At 38.9% G+C, this 26,820-nt stretch overlaps 1 long non-coding RNA gene across 3 annotated transcripts in view; it reads right to left on the bottom strand.

Moving 5' to 3' along the window:
• Positions 1 to 26,820, bottom strand: part of LOC131419972 (uncharacterized) — a 121,490-nt gene that overhangs the window by 9,818 nt on the left and 84,852 nt on the right. For all 3 annotated transcript variants that reach the window (XR_009223415.1, XR_009223414.1, XR_009223416.1), the window contains 2 exons: positions 13,028 to 13,094; positions 12,698 to 12,775 (listed from right to left, as the gene is read on the bottom strand). This is a non-coding gene — a long non-coding RNA (uncharacterized LOC131419972). The remainder of the gene's footprint in view (positions 1 to 12,697; positions 12,776 to 13,027; positions 13,095 to 26,820) is intronic.

Below are 26,820 nucleotides of genomic sequence, written 5' to 3'. Positions count from 1 at the left end.
GAGTCATCACCATCTCTCACCTGGATTATTGCTATAGCCTCCTTCTTGGTCTTCTTGCTCCCAAACCTGCCTTTCAAGAGACTATTCCCAACACAGAAACTAGAATGACCTTCCTAAAACGTAACTCAGATCACATCATTCCTCTGCTTAAAATCCTCCCAAGGCTTCCCATTTCATTCAGACTAAATGCTAAAGTCCTTAAAACGGCCACTGAGGCCCTCTACAAGCTGGGCCCCATCACCTCTCTGACCTCGTCTCCTGTTATTCTCCTCCTCATTCATTTCTACTCCAGCCATACTCGTCTCCATGCTATTCCTTACACGGTCCTGCCTTGTTTCTGCCTTCAGGCTTTTGCCCTGGTTCTTCCATCTGCCTGATACATTCTTCCCCCAGAAATCCATTTAGCTAACTACTTCACCTCCTGCAAATCTTCACTCCAATGTCACCCTCTCAATGAGGCGTACCTTGTCTCCTCTATTGCAAACTGCAGCTGGTCCCTCCCCTTGCATGCCCAAATCTCTTATCATGCTCTATTTTTTCCACAGCATTTTATTGCTTTCCAACATATTATATAATTTAACTATTTCTTATGTTTTTAGTTATCTTTTCTTCCCCCCACTAGAATGTAAGCTCCAAGAAGACAGAGATTTTTGCCTGTTTTGTTTACTAACATATCCCAAACAACAGATCAGTGCCTGAAATTTAATAGAAATATTTGTTGAATGAATAAGACATGAAGAGGTTACATACCTAGTCCTATTTCAGTAACCCATTTGAGGAGTAAACCTGAATAACAAACCATCGTTTTCTCCTTATAGGAAAGCAGAATATAGCTCCACGCAGTCTGTTTGGCAGTTTCTACGGGGAGGAGTGCTGAGTCCCAGCACCTATAGCCCCTCTTAAGAAGTAACATACAGCCCTGTGCTGTGTGCATCATCTACCTCTCCTGGAATGAAGTCGAGTCTCCATCAGTTGTATCATCCACAGAGCTGGGCACTGTTTTCTTTACCCAATATACTTGGGGAATATAATGCTGAGTTACAAGCAGCATTTTTTCCTCACATTGAGAAGCAATACCCAGTCTGTGGTATATGTTTTTTACATACCATTTGGGGCTTAAAGATGAGTTCCTGGAAGTTGTAATTCACAAAAAGAAGCAATGTAAAATTCTGTGAAATGAATTTTCTGTGACTAGGTTACTGAGTAAGGCTGATTTGCCGTTATATACCTTGACAAGAGATGCAACAAATGGTTCTGCTCAGAGCATTCTGAATTGCCAGCAAATGTAATTCTCACAGAGAAGCAAGCGACAGCTTCCTATGGTAAGAACTTCAGGAAGTGGGTGCGCCTGCAGTTGTATCTCACTGCAGGGAGCAGCGTGGGGCTCTGGGCTGTGTGCTCTCCATGTCCTCTATGTGGCTAGTCTAACGCAAGCTGACCAATTGCAGAAGCCATCTCTCAACCCCGATGGTAGACTGCCCCCCAAAGCTTCAGGCTTCTGACAGAAATCCAAACGCTGTTCTCCCTGCTCTTTGTCACCAACCCCAAACCCCGCCCTGGTCTCACCCTGGTCTTCCCCAGCCTTCCCAGCATGACAACCACATGGCTGCTCCCAACCTGCCCCTCTCAGAAAACGTGAAAGATTAAAGACCACATTGCTCAGAGCTTGATGAATGAACAATTTGAAACATTTGTTTCCAGAAGTTATTTTTCCCACTGAAAAACCAGAGACTTGCAAGACTCGATGTCAGAAGATAAAGGGAGGGAGGCAAGAAAAAAACTCAGTACCCCCGAAACATTTATCAAATTTGCTCATACAAATTCCCAGCAGTGTGACCACACATATTACTACTTAGATTTATAGCTCCATCTCTCAAAATTGAACAATTTGCTTCAAAGACAAGAGTTAGCTAGACAGAACGCGTGAAGATGAAAGAAAAGATTCTAGTCTATGTCAGTGATTAAACTCATCAAGGCTTTATTTTTTGGTTGCAAAAGTAAAATCAACTCAAAAGTATTTATAAAAGAATAATAAATTTCAATCACAGTGACCATCTTTTCCACAGGCAAGCATTTATTCCTAAGGAACCGCTTCCAAATTTGGCACACTCCGTGTAGCCAGTTTCTCCTCCTTCACAGCAGATGCCTGGTTGTAACCGTTATGACAAGGCGGCTTTGCAGCACGTGCACCTGACTTGTCGAAATACTTGCTTCCCTTGACATCCAGGCCCACAGCACTCCAAGTTTTCTTCCCACCTCCCTGGCCACTTCTCAGTCTCATGTCTGGTCCCTCTCTTCACCCTGGCTTCTAACCACTGGACTGACTGCCACAGATTCAGCCCTACCTTCATTCTTTCCAGCCATGATCTCAGCCAGTTGTTACGAAACCATCTGTATGTTGATGGCTCCCACCTTTCTAAATCCAGCCTAGAACTCTCCCCTGAATTCCAAAGTCTTCTAAAAGAAAGGCTTCCTTGACATCTCCATTTGGATATCAAATTTAACATTCCCCAAACTAAACTCCTGCTATCTGCCCCACCCCCACCCATCTCAGTAACTGGCAACTCCATTCATTTAGTTGCTTAATCTAAAATCCTTGATTCATTTCTTTCTTTCATAGTGCCCCACATTCAATCCTTCAGCAAATCCCATTGGATCTATATGCAAACTGTATCCAGAATCCAACCACTCTTCACCAGCTCCTTTGCTACCGCCTGGTGGAACTGAAGGCATCATCATCTTTTCCCCGGATTATTGCAAACAGCCCCCTAACAGGTTTCCCTGCTTCTACTATTGACTGTCCTACAAACTATTCTCTACATCAGTGGTCCTCAGGGTGTGGTCCCAGACCAGTAGCATCAGCATCACTGAGGAACTTGCTAGAAATGCAAATACTCCTGCACCACCCCAGACCCACTCAAAGAGAAACTCTGGGGATGGGCCCAGCCACTGTGTTGTGACAAGCCCTCCAGGGTGATTGCGATGCACACTCAAGTTGGAGAACCACTGCTCTACGTAAGTGGTTAGCCAGAACGATCCTTTAAAATGTAAATCACGCCATGATCACCTGTCCCCTCAAAATCCTCCAGTGGCTTCCCAACTCACTAGAGTAGGAGCCTGAGTCCTCATGATGGCCCACAGGGCCCATTGTGATCCCTTTCCCATTCCCAGCATGTCTGTAACACCTCTCTATTTTCCCTTCACTCATGATACCTGGGCTATTCTGGCCTCTCCACTTTGCTTCAGGGACTTTGTACCTGCTGTCCCTCTGCCTGGAACACCCTCTCTCTCCCTCCTCCCACGTAGCCACATGCCCCTCCCTCTCCCCTCTTTCTGGTCTCTGCTCAAATGTCAGTTCATCAGAGGGACTTTTCCCAGCTACCATATTTAAAATAACAACCTCCATTTCCTACCCCCACTCCCTGTGCTCCTTTACCCCCTTTACTCCGCATTTTTTTTTCCATAGCACCAATCACTATCTGGCATGGGCGATATTATGCTTGTTTGTTTAAGAATATGTGCTCCACGAGGCAGGGATCTGAGCCTGTTGTGTTGATGGTTCTATCGCCAGAGCCTGAAACAACGCTGGCATGTGGTAAGGGCTCTATAACTATTTGTTGAATAAGTGAATATCTAAACAAATGATGGTCAAAGCATTCCTCTGGGGAGGTGATACATTTATTCCAATGATAATGCCATTGCTCAAAATATTTTTAGGGCAATAGTGGAAACAGGGAAGCCAATGAGGAGGGGGCTATTAGCAATAATCCTGGAGAAAGATATTGGCTTCGATTTGAACAGGTGGTGGCAGAGGAGGTGGTGAGAAGCGATCGGCTTCTGGATATGATTTAAATACAGATCCAATGGGTCGAGGTCAGTTTACAAATTGCCTATGGAAACCAGTCTCAGTATTTAAGAGACCAGCCCTTTAAAAAAAGTAAAAAATACAATTACTCAGCTTTACCACATACATTATTTACTAGTCCCAGAATCATATGACATTTGGTTGTTGGAGAAATCAAATTTCCTCTTGAAAAGTGAAATGCAGAACCACTGAAGACATTCAGAGGCTCTGAATACAATTCCCTATACAATGAAAGAATAACTCTGATTTTTGTTGAGTACATTTTTATATTTGTGTGATTTAATCCTCACAGCAATCCTTTGAGGTCCTTGTTATTAACCCCATTTTTCAGATGAAGGACATGAGGCTCAGAGAGGTGAGCTAATTTCCTCAAGAGCTCCCAGCTGCAGAGCAGGAGGATTTAAATCCAGGCTGGTCCATACATTTTCTTGATGAGTAAAAGCACTGTGCTGGGAACAAATGTATATGCTGCCTAGAAGAGAACACTCATTTCGGGCATGTCAGTATGTCTTATTTTTATCTCTTTCGACTTCATACTCACATCTGGTAAGCACAACTTCCCAGGAGGGTTGGAGCCCTGCAGCAAAAACAAGACATAGCCAGGACGTGGGGGCCAGCTCTGTGTTCCTGCTGTTCTAGCTGGGCCTCCTTACGATGGCCAAGGCCTGGGTCAGGCGGTGCGGTTCCTCCAGACACTGTTTCCAGTGTCCCTGGGAGAAACGGTTGCCATTGCCATGGGAATCTGATGCTTTCCAGGGCTATGGAGCCCGTACTGTCTCGGGACAAGGAACTATTGTTCGAGTAGAAATAGAGGGTGTTTCTCACTGGGGATTTGGGCTTGAATAAGGATCCACATTTCAACAATGCCTCCTTTTGTAAAAATGGGTGATTTTGTTTCAGGCTTATGTGATTTTTTTTCAGACTCAGATCACAGCTCCTAACAACTGTCTCTCCTCCAGTGTTTCTTAAGAATGTCAGGTATGTGTTCCTGGGTGGTATGCGCTCACGGAATAAACACCTTGCTGCACATTAACACGCCGGCTCCGTGCTGTCCTGAGCAGACTCTGGGATTGCCACAGCAGAAAGCCCAGGGGCCGGAAGAGATGGGTTCATGGGTGGGAACTGGCACGTACGGAGAGCAGCACCTAAGGCAGCAGGCTCTTTAGATACGTTATTCCAGTTAATCCTTGCGATTCCCTGAGCAGATGTTATGTAAGTTTAAATGAGGAAGGTAATTAGGTAACTGGGGCAACATCACACAGCTGGTGAGAGTGGAATCTGGGACTGGTTCCCAGATCTCACCCCAAACCTGTTCTCTTTCCATTTCCTGTTCCATGCTGCCTTGCTCACCTTTTAAACTTCAGTTTTCTCAGACAAGCCACCTGGCGGGAAGAGTGCACGAGATGGGGGTGAGACGGTGCTGGTGAACGTCTCTACCACAGGGCATGTTGCATAGTAGGTACTCAATAAAAATCAAATTTTCTGTTCTCCGTCTTCCTTCTGCATCATTTCATCTTTCCTTTTTAATTTTTTTCTCTTTTTTTCTCTCTCCTATTCTTTCAACTCCTGCTTTCTTTTCATTCTCATATGCTTTTCTCTGTAGAAAACTAAAATCTAAAGATCCCATTCCCAATGGCAACATAAACTTGAAAAAAGTCCCCTAGGGATAAACCAACAAGAACGGTGCAAGGTCCACGTGAAGAAAACCATTAAATTTTATTGAAGACATCAAAGAAGACCTGAATAGATGAAAAGTTATACGTGTTTCTGGAGGAAAGACTCAATATTCTAAAGATGTCAACTTTCCCCAAGTTAGTCCATAAATTCAATGCAATCTGAATAAAAATCCTAACTGGAGATTTATCAAACTTGATAAGCTGATTTTAGAGTTCACATGGAAGAAAGCACACAAGAACAAGCAAGGAAATTAAAGGAAAAAAGAGAACAACGAGAAAGGACCTGTCTTTTCAGTTATCAAAATATACTAGGTTTATGTTAATTAAACAATGTTGTATTGGTTCAGAATAAAGACACGGACAAATGGAACCAAAAAGGACAATTCAGGAACAAAGGGATATTTAGAATATAAAAAGGGAGCACTTTAAATCAGAGCAAAAAGGACAGACTGTTCAAAAATGATATTGAGAGGGTTGGAAATCCTGAAAAAATTAATTTAGATGCCTGTATCACATCATACACACAAAATCCAAATGGATTAAATTCTAAACACTAAATTAAAAAAAATAAAAAAGGAAGTACAGTAAAATATAGTACATCAGTCTTTATAATTTTGGGGGATGATGAAGGCCTTCCTAAGAAAGACACAAATTCCAGGGCCCATTAATAAAAGGGACTTAATTAAAAAAAATTAAAAGATCTGTATGACAAAAAACATCAAAATAAAAAGGCCTAGGGAAAGTTTTTGCAAAATAAATAAAGCAAAGTATAATATACAAAATATAGTAAAAGTTCCCAAAATTATTATAGAAAGTCGTAAAACTGGGCAAAAGAAATGTAGAGATAATTCACAAAAATGATTAATAAGAGATGAAAAGATGTTTAATCTCAAAAATAAAGGAAATGCAAAATAAACAACAAGGTACACTTTATAACCAATTGGGTTGTTAAAAATTCAATAGATTGATACCAGTATTATCAGGTGGAAATGGGCAATTTCATACACAGTTTCTAAGAGTGTAAATTGTTACAAACTTTTTTATGAAACCTTAGAAATATCTATCAAAATTTAAAATAAGCATATCTTTGGAGTTCTTAATTCCACTTCTAAGAATCTATTATTCTGAAATATTCACACATGTTCATAAATAAACATGGATAGTCATTGCAGCTTTATATATAATAAAGAAAAATTGGAAAAGGGCAGAAACGTCCCTCAACTGGAGAATAGTTAAATAAAATATGGTCCGTTTATATTATGGAATACTATATGATTGAAAAAAATGAAGTAGATTTATATTTGCTACATAAAAGAGTTCCAAGACAAACGGTCAAGTGAAAAAAACAAGATACCATGTGCTGTGGCCAAAGAGCACTTGTTCTTTACTCTAACATTTCCATATTATTTGTATTATTTGTAATAAGCACATTCTGCTTATGTAAATAAAAATAAAACGAATCTTACTTAATCTTACTTAACTTGATCCCAGTAACCATAACAGTACTATTATTGTTTGCATGTATCCAGTATGTTTTCTGGGCTATGCCCACCCAGGTCGGGGGTGGGTTGGTGACATGAAGGGCAAGAGGCTGGAGGCCCAGGAGAAAAAAGCTGAAGCGATGTTGAACTAGGGCAAGAGAGGACTGTTTCTCCTCAACTCCCAGTTTGATGTTCTAACTATCAGCAAGGATCACACACTTGAATTCCCTCTTCTGCTTTGAGCTTCAGAGGAAGTCCTTCCAACAGCGGGAACTGTGTTACCTATGACCCAACAACGTGGCAACCATCTTCTATTTCTTGGTGAACTCCCTCCTGTCACAGGGAAAAGGCATCACTGAGTCTCTCTCTCCTCCTCCCTTCACCAAAACCTTCATTCTGGTTTCGCTAAAACATTTATTTTTTTTGTAATATAGACATATATAGATGTACAAAGAGTATATATGAGACTTTATTCAAACATCATTTTTCCTGGAAAAATTCCTTTAGAAAATTAAAAAGAAAACTACCGGGCTGGCCTGGTGGGGTAGTGGTTAAGTTCGAATGCTCCGCTTCAGCAGCCCAGGGTTCGCAGGTTCAGATCCTGGGCGCGGACCTGCACACTGCTTATCAAGCCATGCTGTGGCAGGCGTCCCACATATAAAGTAGAGGAAGATGAGCACGGATGTTAGCCTAGGCCCAATCTTCCTCAGCAAAATGAGGAGGATTGGCAACAGATGTTAGCTCAGGGCTAATCTTCCTCACACACAAAAAAAGAAAACTACTATCATTCATAACAAAGTCATTATTCTCCTACAATATTTATTTGCATGTGTATTCCTTCTAATTATTTTGTACTATTTTTACACTATTTTCAAAATATTTTTCTTCCAATTAGGTTTTTCACCTTCTACTTATTTTCCACTGTTTCACATTTTTTCAGGTAAGTATACTGGTTAGCCTAAATTTCACATGATAGCAAGCTAGAACTAAAACTGTAAGTGATCAGAAAAATATGAAAGCAAGAGGAATAACTCTGCACTTGTTGAAGAACAACAAAAGTACATGAGCATTTCAAGCAGAATGAACTCTGGTCTGAAAATCAAGAGTCCTCAACTTCTATTGTTCTGCGCCAGTCATTCCATGCGACCTTGGACAAGCGTGTGGCCTCCTAGGTATTTGACAGATAGATGAGTTTCTTTATCTGTAAACTAAGTGGATTGGATGACAAAATTTTAAAACTCCCTTCCACTGATAAGATTCAAAGATTTCCATTGATTGTTGGGAGTGTAGAACAATGGGCAGACAGAACTTATACTAGAAACTACAGTAGCAACAACATTAATAGCTACTGTTTCATGAGCTCTTACTGTATGCTGAGAACCAGGCTATGCGCTTTATATATATTATCTTGTTTGATTCTTTTAAAGATTTTATTTATGTATTTTTCCCCCAAAGCCCCAGTAGATAGTTGTCTGTCATAGCTGCACATCCTTCTAGTTGCTGTATGTGGGACGTGGCCTCAGCATGGCCGGAGAAGCGGTGCGTCTGTGCGCACCGGGGATCCGAACCCCGGCTGCCAGCAGCGGAGCGCGAGCACTTAACCGCCAAGCCACAGGGCCGGCCCTATCTTGTTTGATTCTTATAACAACTATTGAGGCAGAGATTATTTCCTCCATTCTGTAGATGAAGAAACTGAGGCTCAGAGAGAGTAAATAACCTTCCCTAGGACACAGAACTAAAAGCGGGGAGTCTGGATTTGAATCCAGGTCTAATTTTGAAGTTTGTGTTCTTAAGCTAAGAGCTAATCATAACCTTTGCACATATCATCTTATAGGCCACCTTTGTATTACTGCTGCTGTAGAGGGGAAGAGGTTAGCAATATGAGGCCTTTATGAATCCCTTGTTGTTTCAGAAAGTGAATATAACTAAAAGCTTCTTCCATTCTCTAGAATGTTCAGATGTGGATGGGGCAATGAGTTTCCATACCAGGCTGGAAATTTATTGCTGTGAGGGCATCCCAAAAACTTCCACTAAGATGAGAAATGATTTGAGCGGAAGACAGATGAATTTCCCAAATGAGCCTTAGAAAAGACACTTCCAGGTCAGGTTCCTGGCAAGCCTGGATGCTAGTGATTCATTCATTATGTGATTAAGTGACGGGCGTATGTCTCCAGAGCTAATGATTCAAAAGCTTTCTGTGGTATTAAACTGAGACATTTGAAAACACAAAAGGCCATTAGAAGTAATCAAAGCATTCAGAAATTAAGATTCAATTTCTGCATTTGCTAAACTCTTCATCAAGGAAATCAGTAAATTTTTAAAAAGCCATGACTATGATACACGAGAATTAAAAAAGCAATCAGTTTTAAAATGTACACATGCTTCCCAGAATGCTTAAGATATTTAAGACTGAGCCATTTTTCACTTGTCTCATTACACTGCATTTATTTAGACATGCGCCTTTGAACACTCTCTGGAGTAGCATTTCTCTTTCAGTTTTGACAGATGAATGGGTATGTAACTCCTTGAATGCCAGAAAATCCCTTATAAGCATCAGAGAATAAAAGCCACAATGAACTATTTATACAAGAACTTCCAGCAAACTGCAGTGGGCAGGCTTCTCTTATTTGGGTTTTGGAGTATAAGATATTGGAAAATCCCTTAAGTCACATTCAACCAGGTGGATCTTAAGGTTTGTTAGTGTAACCATCATACTCAGCCTCTAAGAACCTACTAAGTAACACAGAAAACAGGATTAGAAATCATTATCTTTCTACCCAAGCATCCCCTTAGCGTCTTCAGTTAGTACTTTCATTTTTCTCAGGGCCAAATTCAATATCTTTCAGAATATGAAGTAGAGATTTTAATTTTCAGTCAAATATCCCCCATCCTTCCCAATCCATTAGTCATTCATGTCTTTCTCTTTTCTTAGTATGCCTCAAACACACCTTTTTCAATTTCTCTAATTCATCAAAGTTTTTCCTGCCAGGAGCCTTCGCACGTATTTTTACCTCTGCCTGAAACACTCCCACATCCCCTCTTCCTCCTCCAGCTGGCTCATTCTTTAGGTTTCGCCTTAAATATCACCCCTTAGGAGAGGTCTTCCTTACTACTCCGTTAAGTATGTCCCCCTACCCCTCTCTCCATTTGGTTCCATTACTTTAAAAAATCATACAACATTAGTTACTTCTTTTAGAGCAATCACAATTGTAAATGTATATGTAAAAAAATATTTATTTTCTTTTGTTATTTCTGACTTTTCCAAAAGGACTATAAAGTCCATGAGAGTAGAGATCATTTATATATATATATATATACACACACACACACATATATATACACACACATATAATTCATTATTGTATTTGTGACCTTAAGGTGCACATATACAATATTGTTTCCAAGTCAAAAATGATACATACACAAACATATCATAAGAAAAGAAAACTACAGATCTATATCCTTTATAAATATAGATGGAAAAATCCTTAACAAAATAGAGGTAAACTGGTCTCAGTAACATATAAAAGCAATTATAAATCATGACCAAGTAGAGTTTAACCCAGAAATACAAAGTTAGTTTAACATCTGAAAATCGATTAATGTAATGCACTATATTGATAGAGTGATGAACAAAAACCATATTATCATCTCAATCGATGCAGAAAAAGCACTTGGCCAAATTCAATAGCTACTTATGATAAAAACTCGCAACAAACTTCCTCAACCAGGTAAAGGGCATTTCTGAAAAACCTACAATTAACATTATACTTAGTGATGAAAGACTGGATTTGTTCCCCCTAATATCAGGAATAAGACAAGGATATCCACTCTCATCACTTCTATTCAAGAATGTACTGGAGATTCTCGCCAGTGCAATAAGGAATAAAGATACTAGAGGCATACAGATTGGAAAGGAAGAAGTAAAACTGTCTTTATTTGCAGATGACATGATCTTATATATAGAAGATCCTAAGAAATGTAGAAAAAAACCTACTGGAATTAATAATCTAGATCAGCAAGATCAGAATACGCAAGATCAATATACAAAAATCAATTTTATTTCTATAAACTAACAATGAACAATCCAAAAATGAAATTAAGGAATCAATTTCATTCACAATACTATCAAAGAGATCAAAATACTTAGGAATATATTTCACAAAAATGTGCAGGACTTGTACAGTGGAAACTATAGGGTATTATTGAGAGAAATTAAAGAAGACAAATAAAGATATATTTCATATTCATGGATTGGAAAGACTTAATATTGTTAAGTTGGCAATTCCCTCCAAGTTACCCTATTGATTCAATGCAATCCTTATCAAAATCCCAGCAAGCTTTTTTATAGAAATTGACAAGCAGATCCTAAAATTTATAGAGAAGTGTAAAGGGCCTACAATAGCTAAAACCATTTTGAAAAAGAATAAAGTCAGAGGATGTACTTATCTGATTTAGGACTTACTATAATGCTTCAGTAATCAAGACAATGTGGTATTAGCATAAAGATAGGCATAGATAGAGGAACAGAATAGAGAGCCTGGAAATAAACTATACAAATACAGTCAATATATTTTTGATAAACATTCCAAAGCAATCTAATAGGATAAAAATTGTCTTTTTAACAACAACAACAACAAAATGCTGGAAAAACTGCAAAAAAATAAACTTAGACCCTTTCCTCATACCATACACAAAAACTTAACTCAAGACAGATTATAGACCTAAATATAAGAACCAAAACTATAAATCTTCTAGAAGTAAAGAAAGATGAAAATCTTTGTGATCTTCAGTTAGGCAAAAATTTCTTAGATATAATACCAAAAGCATACTCCATAAAAAAAAAGTTGACAAATTGGAGTTCATCAAAACTGAAAACTTTTCTTCTTCAAAGGACAACATTAAGAAAATGAACTAACAAGCCATAAATTGGGTGAAAACATTTGCAAAACATACGCCTGATAAAGGACTTGAATCCAAAAAAACCTTTTTATAGACAGACAGCCCAACAGACAAACAGCCCAACAGCAAAATGGGCAAAATATTTGACTAGAGACTTCACCAAAGAAAATATACAACTTGCAAATACGTATATGAAAAGATGTTCAATATTACTAATCACTAGGGAAATGCAAATTAAAACAATAATGAGATACCACTACACACCCACTAGAAAAGCTAAAAGCAAAAAGGCTGACAATTCCAAGTAATGGCAAGTATGTGGAAGACATTGTTTTTGAGAGAATTCATGTGAGAAGATAAACGAGTGGTGCTGTGTGAGTAATGAAACCTCATGGAGGAGGTGTGGCTTACCCTTTTTTATTTGGCAAGTTTCTAAATGGTTCTGCTAGGCTACGGGTTCTCAATTTAAAACGAGAGAATTGTATTAGAGGAGCCATACAGTTCTTTCCTCCAAAATGTAAGTGGAAGGGAGAGGAAACGTAACTTCAGGCCAGGGAGAACTATACACGGAGCTGTATGCGGCTACGCTGAGTGCGTGTGACCATGAGACCAGCCTCACTAGGGACAGGCAGGCAGACGAGCTTCAGGAAGCAAATCTGGGGAGAGTAACATCAAATCGTGGTTGTCCTATGAAACCCCAGCTCAGGAAAATTGGGCTTGAAAAAAGTACAGAGCAATATAAAATGTAGAAAAAAATATTTTTTTACTCTTACAGTTAACTTCTGCTTTCTTCACTCATTCGGGTGAAAATTTCCTAGTGATTTAATTCTCCAGGCAACTTCATTGCAAACCTTTAATGCAAAATAGTGAAACGAATTATCAAAGAGAAAGTTTTTATGTCCATTCCCCTTCTACTGTCTTGGTTTCTCCTCTGAACTTTTTATATATATTTTCAATGAAAATAAAATTTCATACAATGACTAGAAGTAAAAAATGAATCATTAATACACACCTAAGTTTGAATTTGACATGCCTAAATATGTTTATTGCAATACTTCATGAATTATTTAGAGTGTTCTTGGTATCTGGAAAATTTCACTTACCTAGCCATGGTGCATATTCTTGAGACATCACTAGCTTTACTTTACAGGGATGGTTCAGAGGAAATCACTGTGAAAAACAGATTTCATCAGAAAAAAAAAGTTTTAATAATTTGCTTTTACTAACAGAAATTGATAATAATTCAGAATATGTACTGATTTAAATTTTGGCAGAAGTAGCATCTTCCTATTTTTCCTTTGACTGGGCTGACACGGTAAAGCACAAAAATTGTTTAAATGATCTTTCTATGCCACAAAACCTTTATATGATATTGAGTTAGTGAGAAGGTACCATCCCACTTCACCAGTGTAACTCTAACACTTGATCATCAGTCACCATCTCTAAGGATCCTAGGCAAAGAGAGGAAAATCATTGCTCCACCAGGCAAGCATTTTCATTGTTAGATAATACTTTCATTTGCATGTATACAAATGCTCAATTTATAATTTTTAAATTAAGAAAATCAGGTATTAATATTGTTTTTCAATTTACAAACATTCTCTGATTTAAAAAGAAAATCCAAAGATATGCTCTACTGTGATGCTCAAAAGAAATTAATGATCAATCACTCCTATTAATGATTGTTCAATCAATGGCGGCAACCAAGGAGTGGGAAGGGATTCGTTTGTACTAGGTAGACCATTTGATTCCATTGTGACCAAGAGTACTATATTCTCAAGCAGGATGGTTCAGTGGTTTAGGCTTGTTTTAATTCCCACTGGTACTACTATTTATGATAGTATGGGCTTTAAATCAGAGAAAAATGCATTACATGAAGTTATAGACACTAAAAGGAGAGAAAACCCTTGCCTGAAGCATAAAATGAGACACAATAGGATAAATTAAAGAAGGTCAAAGAGAGTAAGATGTCTGTCTTGCATCTGTATGTCTCAACAAGCCAAATGATGTTCAATACTACGGAAAAGATCATAAAGGCTACTGAGTCTGATGTAGGTGCTACCATATTATGCGACATCTCTCAACCACTACTTGAGGCATTGGATGTACTGAACAGAGAGCCACAATTAAGGAAGTTCCTGAGCCTTCTCATTTCTTAGAATATACGCATGCCTCAGAGATATTGTGAGTTTGGTTCCAGACCACTGCAAAAAAGCAAATATCACAATAAAGCAAGTCACAAGAATTTTTTGGTTTCCTAGTGCATATAAACGTTATGTTTATAGTATACTGTAATCTATTAAGTGTGCAATAGCATTATGTCAAAAAAAAATGTACATACCTTAACTAAAAAATACTTTATTGCTAAAAAATGCTGACCATCATCTGAGCCTTCAGTGAGTCATAATCTTTTTGTCAGTGGAGGGTCTTGCCTCGATGTTGATGGCTGCTGACTGAACAGGATGGTGGTTGCTGAAGACTGGGGTGGCTGGGGCAATTTCTTAGGATAAGACAACAATGTACTTTGCCACTTCGATTGACTCTTCCTTTCATGAACAATTTCTCTGTAGCATTCGATGCTGTTTGATAGCATTTTACCCACAGCAGAACTTCTTTTAAAATTGGAATCAACTCTTCCAAACCCTGCCACTGCTTTATCAACTAAGTTTATGTAATATTCTAAATCCTTTGTTGTCATTTCAATAATCTTTACGGCATCTTCACCAGTAGTAGATTCTGTCTCAAGATGCTCATCCATAGAATGATTCTCATCCATAAGAAGCAACTCCTCATCTGTTAAAGTTTTACCATGAGACTGCAGCAAAACAGTCACATCTTCAGGCTCCACTTCTAATTCTAGTTCTCTTGCTATTTCCACCCCATCTGCAGTTACTTCCTCCACTGAAGTCTTGAACCCCTCAAAGTCATCCATGAGGGTTGGAATCAACTTCTTCCAAACTCTCGTTAATGTTTATATTTTGACCTCCTCCTATGAATCACGAATGTTCTTAATGGCATCTAGAATGGTGAATCCTTTCCAGAAGGTTTGTAATTTACTTTGCTCAGATCCATGAGAGGAATCACTACCTATGGACTCTATAGCCTTACAAAATGTATTTCTTAAATAATAAGACTTGAAAGTCAAAATTACTCCTTGATCCATTGGCTGCAGAATGGATGTTGTGTTAGCAGGCATGAAAATGACATTAATCTTATCAGAGATTTTGGGTGACCAGGTGCATTGTCAATCAGAAGTAATATTTTGAAAGGAATCTTTTTTTCTGAGCAGTAGGTCTCAATAGTGGGCTTAAAAGATTCAGTAAACCATGTTGCAAGCAGATGTGCTGTCATCCAGGCTTTGTTGTTCCATTTATAGAGCACAGTCAGAGTAGATTTAGCACAATTCTTAAGGGTTCTAGGATTTTCAGAATGGTAAATGAGCATTGGCTTCAACTTAAAGTCACCAGCTGCCTTAGCCTCTCACAAGAGAGTCAACCTGTCTTTTGAAGCTTTGAAGCCAGGCATTGACTTCTCCTCTCTAGCTATGAAAGTCCTACGTGCTATCTTCTTTCAATATAAGGCTGTTTCATCTATATTGAAAATCTGTTGTTTAGTGTAGTCACCTTCATGAATTATCTTAGCTAGATCTTCTGGATAACTTGCTGCAGCTTCTACATAAGCACTTGCTGCTTCCCCTCACACTTGCATGTCACGGAGATGGCTTCTTTCCTTAAACCTCATGAGCCAACCTCTGTTAGCTTCAAACTTTTCTTCTGCAGCTTCCTCTCCTCTCTCAGCCTTCATAGAATTGAAGAGAGTTAGGGCCTTCTCTGGATTAGGCTTTGGCTTAAGGGAATGTTTGTGGCTGGTTTGATCTTCTATCAAGACCCATAAAGCTTTCTCTATAACAGCAATAAGGCTGTCTTGCTTTCCTACCGTTCGCGTGTTCACTGGAGTAGCACTTTTAATTTTCTTCAAGAACTTTTCCTTTGCATTCACAGCTTGGCTAACTGTTTGGTGAAAGAGGCCTAGTTTTTGGCCTGTCTTGGCTATCAACGTGTCTTCCTCACTAAACTTAAACATTTCCAGATTTTGATTTAAAGGAAGAGAAGTGTGACTCTTCCTGTCACTTGAAAACGTAGAGGCCATTGTAGGGTTATTAACTGGCCTAATTTCAATATTGCTGTGTCTCAGGGATTAGGGAGGCCAGAGGAGAAGGAGAGAGACAGGCGAATGGCTGATTGGTGGAGCAGTCAGAACACACAACATTTATTAAGTTTGCTGTCACAGTTTGGGGCACTCCAAAACAATTGCAATAGTAACATCAAAGACCACTGATCACAGATTACCATAACAAATATAATAATTAAAAAGTTTGAAATATTATGAGAATCACCAAAATGTGACACAGAGACACTCAGTGAGCAAATGCTGTTGGAAAAATGGCACCAATAGACTTGCTTAATGCAGGGTTGCCACAAATCATCAATTTGTAAAAAAACGCAATATCTGTGAAGCACAATAAAGTGGAGTGCAATAAAACAAGTTATGCCCATATTTGCTAAGTCTTCAAAGACTTAGAAGTCATCAAAGAGAAAGCAACTAAGGGCTGGATACCAGAATGCAAAGAACCGCAATTCAAGGGAAGTTGCAGAAGATTCAATAGAGCGAATAAAGAACCATGAAGATAGACTACTTTATAGCCTTACCCCATGGGAAGAGACGTCATCTCTCCATATCAACCCTGGAGAACTTCAGAAACTTGTCAAAGGAGGCAGCTCTCCTTAGAGATGAGTCTTGTTTGGAAGTGAATGGCCTCCCGCACTTCAGTTACACAGGGGAGAAAGAAAACTTTTCCCAGGGTTTACTTAAACTGCAAAAATCTAAATATCCCCTGCACATTTTTTGCCATTTCAGTATACTCCTTGGGATGATTTTTTAATTGATTCAATTTTTCAAACTTGAATACATTTACTTAAAATGGAAAATATATATAACTATCACAAATGGAAATCCAGGGAAGTTGCTTTAAAAAGAAGGCAACGATTAAGATAAATATAAATTAAATAAAAATCATTTTAATTCAGTCCTTAGTTAAGTATTGTAGATTGCTGAAGGTTCTAGGAAGGAGTTGAAAATATAAAACCACAAGACTGAACCTTCACCTTGCCTATCAAGGAGAACTGCAAGAAAATCACAAAGAGCAACATCTATCCATCAGATGTAATCATCTCTTACACTGGTTGGATGATCTAGCACGTGTATAGGTTAGATAGGGTGCTTTCAGTATTTTGCACAAGCTCTATTCAAGAATATTTTTTTTGAGGAAGATTAGTCCTGAGCTAACATCTGTTGCCAATCTTCCTCTTTTTTTGCTGAGGAAGTTTGGCCCTGGGCTAACATCTGTGCCCGTCTTCCTCTACGAACCCAGGGCCTCCGAAGTGGAGCATGCAAACTTAACTCCTACGCCACCGGGCCTGCCCCCAAGAATTTTTTTTTTTAATCTCTACTGCTTCTTTAACTTTTATTCAGTGGGGACAGTCTTCCCTTGCTCTCGGGTTAAAACTTGAACAGCTCCCATGATTTTGCTGGTCATTCTCAGGTAGTAAAAATCCAAAGATTATATTAAGTGACAAGCACATTTACACTTTTAAAATTGTCTTCTCTCTGCTACTAGAGCTGGCTGTAGCCCAGGTGTGAGAGTCTTATTACATAGTTTTCTTTATTTTATGCCAAAATCTACTTTCTGGTCTCACCTACGCCTAGATCCTCTAAGCCCAAATTGCATTCTTCTCTCAATGATTTCTCAAGATAAAATTACCTTAAAGAGGAAATTTGACAATAGGCACCTATATACTCTTCACCTAGATTTTATATTTATATATATATATTTTTAATTTTTTTCAGAGACATTTGAAAGTACATTGGAAACATTATGCTATTTCATGCTCAACTATTTTAGCATGACATGTATTGCCTAAAAACAAGGCCATTGTTTTCAAAACCGTAATTTCACGATTCCACTTAAGAAAATTAACATCAGTTTAATAGTATGTCACATGCAGACCATATAAAATTTCCATATTATTCAAATAATGCTTTTTTAGCTGTTTTCCTTTTTGATCTAGATCAAATAAAAGATCCTACATTGCATTTGGTTTTCATGTCTCTTTAGTCTCCTTTAATCTAGAATAGTCCCTCCAACTTTGTGTGAATTTCATGACATTGCTCAAGTTAAAGTTTTAATCCAGCCATCCTGATCAACCTCAACCTGACAAGCCAGAGCCCACAACCTCCTCCAGATATAGACAGGCAAAAACAATTTAGAGGAAGAGTAATACCTCCTTTCCTTTGACAGCTTTTTTAGCAGCTGCAATAAACAGTTGGTTCTTGTGGTCAAACAGACCATACCCCAGGCCGTTTCCTTTTTTTTTTTTTTTAATTCTTTTTATTTATTTATTTACCTATCTATTTATTTATTTAATTGACATCACATTGGTTTATAACACTATGTAAATTTCAGGTGTACATCATTATATTTCTGCTTCTATATAGACTGCATTGTGTCCACGACCAAAAGTCTAATTGCTATCCATCACCATACACATCTGCCCCTTTACCTCTTTTACCCTACCCCCACCCCCTTCTCCTCTGGTAACCACCAATCTGTTCTCTTTATCTATGTGTTTGCTTATCTTTCTCTGATTTATTTCACTTAGCATAATACCCTCAGGGTTCCAGGCCCATTTCTTGTGAACACCTGTCAGGTTTATTATAAATATCCCATCTTGGAGTCATGAAATTCCATTTTTGAGCTTGTCTACAAAACCTTCCTGGTGGATTCTTTTCTATTGGTTTGGATCACTGATGAAGAATAGTTGAGATCATTTTGAAGGCTGAGCCTCCCTTTCATTCATACCAGCGTCACTCTGATCTGCGATGTGCCCACATGTGACAAGCACAGCTCTGCAGCAGGAGAGAAGAACTGGGCACAGGAGTTACCCACTCAGGAAGGACCAGCACAGGGCAGATTGACTGAATGTTGAGACAATTGCGAGTCTTGGGTTGGCAAGTAGAGAATAGAGACCTAGAGTCCCAACAGTCTCTGTTTTATTCCAGGCAAAGGGCAGCAAGGGGTGGGAGAGAAAAGATTCCAAAACGGTACTGATGTCTTCAAAAGGGAGCAGTGGATCTAAAAGGCAGTCTAATGTGGGACACTTGGAATCCAGGAGGCAGGCAGACAGAGGAAGGGAAATTTGTGGCTAGGGACACAGGGCCCTTGCCCCCAAGCAAAGGTTCAGGGGCAGATTTCCTGTCCCCAGAAAGGGAGCTGCATAAAGCAAAGTAAGGCTGCAATGGAGAATTTATTTAAATAGGAGGCTAGAACTAGCTTCTATAATGGAGACAGAGATAGTATGTGGGTCAGCAGTAGAGCACTATTTCTTGAGTCCTACATTCAAAAGACTATATCCAAAACCAATGGTGGTTTCGGGGAGTATGTGTGCATTTGTCACCATTTGATCTTCTTCCTCAAATAAGTCAGCTTAATCCTCACTTTACCTTTTGGCTCAGAATCTAGCTGAAAAACAAAACAAAACAAAACAAAATCTCAAAATCCCCTCAGACCCTTTTCATTAATATAATGAATATAATATAGTGACGTCTATTTTACCCGACGTCATCATTCCATTGTATTTTCAATTGGAGTAAAAATTAATAATGTACTTGCTATTCCAGGGGATTTATTATTATTCTGCTCTCTCCAGCCAATTCTCACGTTTATCTTGGCTCCTGAGCTTCTGGGGGTTGCCCTCATTCTTCCTATAATACTCTTTCACTGCCATCCCCTGATGCCTGTAGATTCCTCCTGGTCACCAGAAATGCTCTGCTCTCATCCCCAGTGCTATAGATCTTGCAGGTTGTAAGAGTCAGGAGAGGCTAGGTTATGCTGCAGTAACAAATGGTCCCTCAAATCACAATGGCTTGTAACATCAAGATTTATTTTGCATTATACTTCATGTTCAGTCAGTGTAGCTTTGCTCATATTCCTTTTCCCCTGGGAACAGCCTCTATCTGGAACGTCACCAGTCTCACGGTTGAGAAAAGGAGAAATGGCAAACCACACACTGGGTCTAAAAGCAACTGTCTGGAAATGACACATGCTACTTCTGCTTACACTTCACTGGCAGAGGAAATCTCATGGACTGGTCTGACATCAATGGCATAGGGAAGTATAATCCTCCCCTAGGATGCAAGTATTCAAGAACAATGAGTCAGTTTACCATATGTGCTGCTGCTATCAGGATATATGTTGCTCTCTCTGAGGATTCATGTGCCTATTGGGATATATCAGCTTCTCCATCACATGTGCCATTGCATAGGGACAGGAAGCTTCTGGGTCATTGGCTAGGACCAAGTTTCTGGTTGGCATATTGGCCCCCTAGTTCCTCCCTGGGCCAGGTTTCCAGCATTTCTCCTCCTCATCCCATCACAGAACTAACCCATCGTGGGTTCTGGGCCTGCCTAAGGACCAGGCTTAGGTTAGGATTGATAAGCTAAGAATGAGGGTGGGCTGCCTTCTTTTCCCCTCTTACTAGCAGCTGGGTCACAGGCCTTCCCTGAGCTTCCTTTTTGGCTCATGCAGCTTCTTCCTGAAACACTGCTTTTATTATTATTATTATTATTATTATTACTATTTTGTCCTGGCCAACCATTTCATAACACACCGCCATCAGCTTCAATTTGCCTTGTGTTTCTTTCTGAAGTGATTTTATTTCTTTAGAACTTTTTTAAAACTCCAGTTCATTCTAGGTTTTGGCCTGCCTGGCTCTATTGTCACAGGTTCTGTCATTCTTTTCTCTGTAACTCAAATTTCCCCAGGCCTCTCAAGGCTGTGAGTACAAATGAGATCACATTTACAGTACTAACTCAAATTTCCTTGACTCATCTTGCCCACTTGCTCATGTAAGACCTCCTGACCTCACCAAAGGTCTCTCCAGTTATTTCTGGGTGTGCCAGGAGGGATGCTGGGGTCAGGAGTCCTCTCACATTCTTCTGTCTAGGCCCCCATCCCATGAATGTCCACTGTTGGTGGACCCAACTTGACACGAGTTATTTAGGACTCTTCGGTTGCAAGTCATAGAAACCAACATGAGCTAACAATCAAAATGGAGTGTTCACAATAAGAATATCAGGTCATCTTTCAGAATGTATGGAATACAGCTGGCCCTCAAGAAAGTTCTATTCCACTAGAAAAAGTAAATCTTTGAGAATTTTCCCCCTTTTACCTGTTCATTTCCAGGTGTCTGCTTTATCAGCTTGCCTTTGCAGACTGGATCTTTCTGCTTGTGAGCCCACAGTGGGGAGATTCCCTAGTTCTCCCTGAATCCCAAATCCAATTCCTGTCTGAGAGGATGCCATTCTCTTAGTTTTGATCAGGAGTCCAGGCCTGGATTTTAAGTAAAAGTTAAGGATGAGTGTTACTTAGTCAAAAAAAAAATATTCGGAAGGTTCACTCAGTGATTTGGCAGAGTCAGGTGGGAACCAGGGGAGAAAGATTTTTCTTAAGTTTCCCAGAGCTTCCATAACAAATCCCCACAGATTGGGTGGCTTAAACAACAGAGATTTATTTTCTCATAGTTCTGGAGGCTATGAGTCCCAGAACAGGGTGTTGGCAGGTTTGGTTTCTCCTGAGGCCTCTCTTCTTGGCTTACAGATGCCCATCTTCTTGCTGTGTCCTCACATGGTCTTTCCTCTGTACCTGCACAACCCTGGGGTCTCTCTGTGCATCCTAATCTCCTCTTGTTACGTCAGGTTGGATTAGGGCCCATCCTAATGGCCTCATTTTAACTTAATTACCTCTCTAAAGGCCTTGTCTCCAAATATAGTCACATTCTGAGGTATCGAGGCTTCATCATACAAATTTCGGGGGGACACAATTAGCCCATAATATCTGTTGCCCAACAAATCACTCAAAACTTAGTGGTGAAAAACAAATTTTTTTACTGTGCTCATAGATTCTGTAGGTCAGAAATTCAGAAAAGGCACAGTGGGGATGGCTTTTCTCTTCTCCACGATGTCTGAGCCCTCAACTGGGATGACTCAAACGGCTGGGTGCCAGTAAATACCTAGGCTAAGGGGACGGACTGCTGAGACGGCTTCTTTATTCACGTTTCATGCTTGGGCTGAAGTGGCTGAAATGTATGCTCAGGTGGTATCGTCAACCACAACTACATGTGGCCTCTCCATGTGACTTGCACCTCCTTACAGCATGGCAGCCTCAGGAAAGATGGCCTTCTCATATGGCGGCTCAGGGTTCCAAGAATGAGTGTTCCAGTGATCGAAGAACATAGTGTCACTTCTGCCGTACCTATTGATTGAAACAGTCACAAGCACAGATAAAATGACTGTCAAAGAACCTGTGGCCATGCTATAAAACTGCCACAACAGGCATACCCCAAATGTCTACTACACCACTACCCTGTATACCCTCTGTGAGAAGACCAATTCCCTCCCCAGGCTGTTGGTTCTTGATGTTCCCCAAAGTTTGGTAAGCTTCTTATCTGCTTAATTCCTATCAGCACCAATGGGCCAATAGCCACACTCGAGTTCTTTTATAGTCACACATCTTAAATTTGCAATATTTCAAGGCTTTCTCAATCTCATACCTTTCTCTCAATTTGCTTGTGGGTACTTAAGTCCACCAGGCTCTGGTGACAGAGTTACACTTTTAGTATCTTTCTCCTGAGCCATATTGTTCAGTTGAAAGGAATTATAGTAGTGTCAAACTTTTTTGTTTATTGAGATATAAGTGATATATAACATTATATCACTTTCAGGTGTACAACACAATGATTTGATATTGATATACATTGAGAAATGACCACCACAGTAAGTGTAGTTAACGTCCATCACCACACATAGTTACAAATTTTTTTCTTGTGATGAGAAATTTTAAGATCTACTCTCTTAGCAACTTTCAAATATACAATATGGTATTATTAACTATAGTCATCATGCTGTACATTACACCCTCAGGACTTATTTATTTCATAACTGGAAGTTTGTAGCTTTTGATCTTTACCCACTTCACCCACCCCCTGCCTCTGGCAGCCACCAATCTGTTCTCTGTATCTATGAGTTCAGTTTTCGTTGTTGTTTTAGATTCCATATATAAGTCAGATCACACAGTATTTGTCTTTCTCTGTCTGATTTATTTCAGTTAGCATAATGCCCTCAAGGTCCATCCAAGTTGTCACAAATGGCAAGATTTCCTTCTTTTTTATGGCTGAATAATATTCCATTGTGTATATATTTACACCACACTTTCTTTATCCATTCATCCATTGATGAACACTTAGGTTGCTTCCATGTTTTGGCTATTGTAAACAATGCTGCAATAAAAATGGGGGTGCAGATATCTCTTCAAGACAGTGATTTCATTTCCTTCAGTTATATACCCAGAAGTGGGATTGCTGGATCATATGGTAGTTCCATTTTTAATTTTTTGAGGAAACTCCATATTGTTTTCCATAGTAGCCTCACCAATTTACATTCCCACCAACAGTGCACAAGGGTTCCCTTTTCTCTACATTCTCACCAACACTTGTTATTTCTTATCTTTTTGAGTATAGCAATTCTAACAGTTGCTTGGTGATATCTAATTGTAGTTTTGATTTGCATTTCCCTGATGATTAGTGATGTTGAGCATCTTTTCATCTGCCTCTTGGCCATCTGTATGTCTTCTTTGGAAAAATGTCTATCCAGATCCTCTGCCCATTTTTAAATCAGATTGTTTGGGTTTTTTTTGCTGTTGAGTTGTATGAGATCTTGATATATTTTGCCTATTAACCCCTTATCAGATATATAATTTGAAAATGTTTTTTCCCATTCTGTAGGTTGCTTTTTAGTTTGTTCATGATTTCCGTTGCTGTGCAGAAGCTTTTTAGTTTGATGTAGTCTCACTTGTTTATTTGTGCTTTTGTTGCCTCTGCTTTTGGTGTCAAATCCAAAAAATCATTGCCAGGACCAATGTCAAGGAGCTTACTGCCTATGTTTTCTTCTAATTTTATGGTTTCCAGTTCTAAGTTCAAGTCTTTAATCTATTTTGAGTTAATTTTTGTGGTGTAAGATAGTGGTCCAGTTTCATTCTTTTGCATGTAGCTGTTCAGTTTTCCCAACACCATTTATTGAAGAGACTGTCCTTTCCCCATTGTATATTTTTGGCTCCTTTGTCATAAATTAATTGACCATATATGCATGGGTTTATTTCTGGGCTCTCCATTCTGTTCCACTGATCTATGTTTCTGTTTTATGCCAATACCATATTGTTTTGATTACTATAGCTTTGTAATATAGTTTGAAATCAGGGAGTGTGATGCCTTCAGCTTTGTTTTTCTTTCTCAAAATTGCTTTGGCTATTCAGGGTCCTTTGTGGTTCCACACAAATTTTAGATTGTTTTTTCTATTTCTGTGAAAAATTCCAACAGAATTTTGATAGAGATTGCCTGAATCTTTAGATTGCTTTGGTTAGTATGGACATTTTAACAATATTAATTCTTCCAATCCATAAGCATGGGATATCTTTCCATCTACTTGTGTCTTCTTCAGTTTCTTTCATCTATGTCTTATAGTTTTCAGTATACAGCTCTTTTACCTCTTTGGTTAAATTTATTCCTAAGTATTTTATTCTTTTTGATGCAATTGTAAATCAGATTGTTTTCTTAATTTTTCTTTCTGATAGTTTTCTATTAGTGTATAGAAAGGCAATAGACTTCTGTATATTGATTTTGTATCTTGCAATTTTGCTGATAGTTTATTAGTTCTAGCAGTTTTTTTTTTTTTTGTGAGGAGGACTAGCCCTGAGCTAACATCTGATGCCAATCCTCCCCTTTTTTTTTCTTGAGCAAGATTAGCCCTCACCTAACATCTGTGCCCATCTTCTTCTACTTTATATGGGATGCCGCCACAGCTTGGCTTGACAAGCGGTGCGTCGGTGTGCGCCCAGGATCCAAACCTGCGAACCCTGGGCTGCTGAAGCAGAGCATGTGCTCTTAACTGCTTGCACCACCAGCCTGGCCCCAGTTCTAGCAGTTTTTGGCGGACTCTTTAGGGCTTTCTATATATAATATCATGTCATCTGCAAACAGAAACAAATTTACTTCTTCCTTTCTGATTTGGATGTCTCATTTCTTTTTCTTGCCTAATTGCTCTGGCTAGGGCTTCTAATACTATGTTGAATAAAAGTGGTGAGAGTGGGCATCTTTGTCTTGTTCCTTAGGAATTTTTGATTGGATACTGAACTTTGTGAATTTTACATTATTTTGGGATGAATGTTGTATTCCTTTAAAAATTGTTGAATATTTTCTGGCTGGTAGGTAAGTTACTGGCAGGTCATTTTTATCCTTTTGAGGTTTTTAAAAAGTCTTTTTTAGGATAAGTCTAGAAGACACTTTTCTGGAGCTAACTTGATTTCCATTTCTAAGGTGTATCCCTTTTGGGGTCTCTGTTGAATGCCTTTTATACTCAATGAGGTCTCTCGAGTTTGGTTGGAAGAAATTGTAATGAATAATGTGTGAGCCTGGGGACTAGTCATCTTACAGCTCTGCAGTAACTGTTCCTTCCTCAGAAGTTGTTCTTTTCCAGCTTCATGGGGTCTTATCACATGCATTCCCGATTGGCATTTTGTGAAAATATGAGGGAACCTCTATACAGACTTCTGGAGTTCTTCCTCTGTGTAGCTCTGTCCTCTCTGGCACTCTGTCCTGCAAATTCTAGTTGCCTGAGATCTAATCTCTATCTCCTTAATTCAAGAAGATTGACAAACTCTTCCTGTGTCACAGTCCACGAATTATCCCAGGAGAGAAAACCTAGGCAATGGGAGGGCTTACATCTTTTATTTCTCTTTTCTCAGGGATAAATCCACTGTTGCCTTTTGTATAATGTTTAAAAATAGGAGTTTCCTATATTTTGTCCATTTTTCCAGTTGTTTATGCTGTGAGGGTAATTCCAGATTCCTATTCTCTCATGACTGGAAGAAAAACTGGGCAGACTATTTTAATAACTAATCAAAACACTTAAACTAAAGAGTTTAGCTACTTCAACTGTGTAGTAATCTATGTATAAGCTTCCTGGAATTCAAAGATTATAAGGGCAATAAATTCTGTAAAAATCTAAACTCACAATTGGCTTCCTACATCATCAAGTACATTTAAGAACTTTTTTATGCATCAGAAACATTCCCAATTGAAGAGAAAGAATTTTATTTATAGAATCTCTTTCTCTGTGGCCATTTAATTATCTTTTTTTCTGTGTTTTTTTAAAAACTGCTTTCTTATAGTCTAGAGTAGATGTATGATTATTTCTCAGCTTTCTCTTCCTTCATTCTGATACTCTCCATGTTGATAATACTCAGAATTCTATCATTTCCACATCGTTATCATTTCTTCATTGTTCTTTAGAATTAGGTCCAAGTCTGTAGTTCCCTTCCTTCCGTCCACCACCCATTTTAGGGGAAAGTGATTATCTGGGCAGAATTTACCAGTGCTCTCTTACAGAAGAATGAAGCTTTGAACAGACATCTGTCTGTTCAAGAGACGTTCCTCATCCTTAACATATCTTGTCTCTAGACCCATCTTGTAATCTGCATGAGGAAAGCATTTTTGAGGCAGTTTGTAAAATATATCCTCTTACAATGTTCATCCCATCTATACCCATCTTTGTTTCATTTCATCCAAATGGCCTCTGAATCCATTTTGCTGATGGAGTGGATTGTGTAATTGGTTTTAGCATAGAATATAGCTCTTTCTAGATAACAATGTCTCATAGTAGAATGATAATTATCTGTTATTTTTCACAGAACCCTTGCCCTCTGTTATTTTGCATAGCAAGAGTAGGG

Source organism: Diceros bicornis, chromosome 22, assembly GCF_020826845.1.
Source record: "Diceros bicornis minor isolate mBicDic1 chromosome 22, mDicBic1.mat.cur, whole genome shotgun sequence".
Taxonomy (NCBI): domain Eukaryota; kingdom Metazoa; phylum Chordata; class Mammalia; order Perissodactyla; family Rhinocerotidae; genus Diceros; species Diceros bicornis.
Note: the sequence above shows the minus strand (reverse complement) of the source record. Positions and strands in the feature narration are given on the sequence as shown.